Source organism: Eutrema salsugineum, unplaced genomic scaffold (genome assembly GCF_000478725.1).
Source record: "Eutrema salsugineum unplaced genomic scaffold, Eutsalg1_0 scaffold_3, whole genome shotgun sequence".
Lineage (NCBI taxonomy): Eukaryota > Viridiplantae > Streptophyta > Magnoliopsida > Brassicales > Brassicaceae > Eutrema > Eutrema salsugineum.
This window is the reverse complement of record NW_006256756.1, coordinates 7,232,731-7,236,929: the sequence shown is the minus strand read 5'-3', so window position 1 is coordinate 7,236,929 and position 4,199 is coordinate 7,232,731. Positions and strand designations below refer to the sequence as shown.

General features: G+C 40.2%; 1 non-coding gene across 1 annotated transcript; it reads left to right on the top strand.

Annotated features, from left to right (window-relative positions):
* Window positions 1-213: 213 nt before the first annotated feature.
* On the top strand, window positions 214-319 carry LOC112085809. Its single transcript, XR_002899101.1, has one exon. It is a non-coding gene; the product is annotated as a small nucleolar RNA R71 (small nucleolar RNA).
* The last annotated feature ends 3,880 nt before the right edge of the window (window positions 320-4,199 follow it).

Here is a 4,199-nt window from a genome sequence, read left to right as displayed (position 1 = left end):
TTGATCTGTCATACTCAGGGTTGTTGTTGATGTTGGCTAAAGCTAAATTTTCGATGAGTGCTCTCCCTTGTGCCACAGTTTTTGAACTGAAATCTCCATTGCTGGCAGTGTCAAGAGAAAATTGATACTTCTTCTGAAGAACCAGCTAGCTCTGGGTTTGAGTGGCATTTCACCCATTCTCTGTAGAAGGTGCTTAGCAGGTTTTCTCCAGAGAATCCATGATGAAGGCAGTCTCTCTCATACTCTTTAAATCGCTCCTAAGCTTCATAAAATGATTCTATTGGGCCTTGTTGGAAGCTTTGTATCTTATTTCTCAGCTGGTTCAATCTTGACGTGGTGTAGAAGTGGTTCAGGAAAGCTGACTTGCATTCTTCCCATGAAGTAATATAACCAAATAACATAGATTTTAACCATCTAAAAGCTTTATCACTTAGAGAGAAAGGGAAAAGCTTACACTTCACGTAAAGTGTCTGGAGTGGTTCTCACCATTCCACAGATTTATTCAAAAGATCTATGTGGTCTATTGGATGCTCAGTAAAGATTCCATGGAACTGATATTGCTTTACCAGAAAGACAATCTGAGGTTTTATCTCGTGATCTCCTCTTGCTGGGGCGGGAACTTGAATAGCTGATCTATTTTGAAAGTGTTGGTGAGGTGTATCGAAATCTGGAATAAATCTATTCCGGGGCTGTCTTCTCGCAGCATTGGCAAGCTGTATGGCTGATGGTCGTGTCAACTGCGTGAGGGAACAAGTTTTACCCTTAACAAAACAAATGAAAGCCGCAAGTGCACAGCTGATCAGTTGCAGTATTTAGGGATTGAATCCACAGGGATTTGTGTGCCTGGTATTCTTCTACGGTTTTTTAACTTTATGTCTAGACTAAATTGGTTTTAAAGGTTGGTTGTTTTTCTTGCGAATTAAACTAAAACAAAAGAAAGCAAATAAATCTATCCTAAAAAGCAGGTAAGAAAATTGAATGAAATGCAATTAGAATAAGCAAATATCGACTAAAAGACTAATAAGGCAAGTAAAATATCGCATGAAAGGTAAATAAAGCAAGTAAATAAAGCAAGTAAATAATGAACTAAGGAAATTGAAATGCAGGTCAAAGAAAGCAAGTAAAAATCGATGGAATTGTAAACTATGGCTAAAAACGCTGAGCTTTTGGGAACTCTAAGGGATCATAATCAGTTTTAACACTAAAGTAGATAGATTGAGATTGACAGATAACGATATATGGGTTCTAGAGCTAGAGTACGGCGGTATGACTACGTCACTGTCGTGATCATAACCAACTGTTTCTCGCAACCCTGACCAGTAGGTTTCCACTCTGGCCCTGGAAGGGAGAGAACGCAAGAGCTGCACAAGACTCGTCAATACTCACGATCTCGCCGCAGGTAGGTTTCCACTCCTACGGAAAAATCGCCTGTTTCATTCTAGGGCTGATACTTAATGAAAACTTTCGCGACACTAACTATCTAGATCAGATACTAGGTGATCAATCAAGCATACATGCAATAAGAACAAGAATAAACAGAGAACAGGTCGAAATCCTAGATCTATAAACCTAGATGTCTTAATCGATTATGAGAGCCCCTTTCGGAAACCCTAAGCCCAACTCGGGATCTACTCAGACATGGCTGAGTTTGACATCATCATTGGTTTTAATAAAAGTAATGAAAAACAGTAAAGAAAAGAGATAAAGAAAGCTTCTCTATTGAAGAACTCGGACTTGAACAATCTTCTACAAAAATCTCATAAAAACGGCTAAAGGAAAAGGGTTTCTGTAAAGTATAAAGGGTTGTGTCTAAAAACGACCTAAATGACATGTATTTATAGTCTCCAATACTCCATGGTCTCTAGGGTTCCGGAATTGAGGCTGAGAATAACTTTGGGCTTCAGATAAGTGGGCTATAACTGTAGATTGATTGCCGCGGTCGGGAGTGTTGTGACCGCGGCAATTGGCTTGTTGGCCGCGGTCGAGAAGCTTCTGACCGCGGCAAATAGCTTGTTGGCCGCGGTCGCGTGAGTTGCTGACCGACTTCGAGTGGCTCAGGGGCTAATGGAATATCTTGAGATCCAACCGTTGGAATGTCTCCAAACCAAGTGAATTTGAAAGCTGGTTGATTCTTCTATAAGTTGTCCAATTTTGAGGGTGATCAGACGGTGAGAAGGTCTTCGTCTCTCCATAAGAGTTCTGACGGTCTGCATTTATCTAAAAGAGTCTTTTTGTTCTATTTTGTGCCTCTTTATCCCAAATTACCTGAAAAGTCTTTTAAAATCCGGAAACATAGAAATCCTTTGAAAACCTTTGAAAATGGAGTAAAAACACCTGTAGAAGATATTAAAATGATCCATAAAAATGGTCAAAATCCGGTGTTATCAACTCCCCCAGACTTAGTCTTTTGTTTGTCCTCAAACAAAACAAAGGCTAAATCTCGGCGAGAGGTTTGAAAACGCAGGAACTAAACAAAATCTCAGAGACCAACTTCTAGACCAATATCAATCAGTATGCATCAATCGGGAATAGCCTAGAAAATTCTCACTAGCAATACAGGCATAACTAGTCCGTTAATCCGTCATGCAGAAATCTATTCACTAAGATCTAACTTCCAGTTAACTAGCTCTTAACATTAATTAAAAATATCGGTGGTTCTCATCAAAGAAAATCTAGGCAAGGCGATCTAGGCTAGGTGTCAAGAAGGATTATTTTGGGGGGTAAGGCTTAAAGTGTTTATGGGTTACCTGAAGATTTGGAGGATGCAGGATATTATGCAAAACCGCAAGAGAGAGTGAAGCTGTTGGTATCCACAGTTTTCAGTCACTTTCTTCTTGACATAGATTCATGGTCTTCTTCCTCAGGTTCTTTCAAAATAATAGCTCCTTAAACGAATAGTGGTTGCTTTTTGTTTCCCTTTCTCTTTTCACGTTTTTTTTTTTTTTTTTTTTTTGGAGAAAGGGAACACCTTTAGATATAGAGTCTTAGAGAGCACGAATTTACCAGTTAATATCTGTCTTGTAAAGCTTTATTATGTTTCTGATACTCTTCCTTCCCAATTCCATTCAGTCTCCTTTGTGAGTGACTGAAAACTGCGTCGCTCCTCTTCTCTCCGACGTTTTTGCACATATCTTCTGATATAAACTAAAGAGAGAATGCATGAGGATTGAAAACAAAGGTTTTAGGATTAGGGTATGGTACCAGATAAAGATAAACTGGTCATCTAGGACGACAAATAGTGGTAAAAGTGATGGTAAAAGACATCCTAGATGTGTATGGCGATGCCTGCCTAAAATCAATGATGAGAAAATTAGATATCAATATTAAGTCCAAATAAGATGAGCTAGTATATCCTGTCAGAAAGAATCTCCATGAATAGAAGTCCTCTGGTGGGAGTTCGTAGTGCAAGTACTCTAGCTACCGCCTAGTCTAGTGCTAACCACAAATGAGCTATCATGCATAGTGTAGAAGTGTGCAGGTCTAAATCATCATAGTTTTGCGTCAAACATTCCTGAAAAATACTTAATGTCGAATAGGTTACATATTAAAATTTAAAAAGTACTTGAAATCTAAAAGCAAAGCAGGGAAATGATTAGTACGGATAGACATCCTCCCCCAGACTTAAATCACACTGTCCCCAGTGTGAAAAAGTTGGTGAGAAGATGGCGAATAAAAACAAAATAAAATAAAATAAGATAATAGAAAAGAAAATGATGATAGAACCGTGATGGTAGTGAAGTGCTGATCAATCGATCACTCATCCTCCGAAGTGTCGTCTGCGAACTGGTGCTGCTCCTGTAAGAAGGTGACAACGCGCTCAAAGCGTCGTCCCTGTCTCTCAACTCTGCGCTCCAGATTGGAATGAGTGTGTGATGATGTAGATGATGAGGTGTGGCCAGTCAAAATAGATGGCTGAAAATGAGCACGGGCCGCAGCTGCATCACGCTTCGCCTTGGCCACTATGTATTGGCCAATGGTGAATGGTAGACGAGGTACAGATGGAAGAAAATCATCGGATACCGGAGTCCATCGTGGGCGTCCTCCGTTGCACAATCTCGGGATAGATGCTGAAGGTAAGCGGACTCGGTGCTCCTCGGTGCCAGTGCAATACTTGTAACCAAACCTGTCTGGATCGAAAGCGGCACGAGAGATAGTGTGATCGCGAGAGAGATAAAGTAGATCATACCAGACATCGGGAA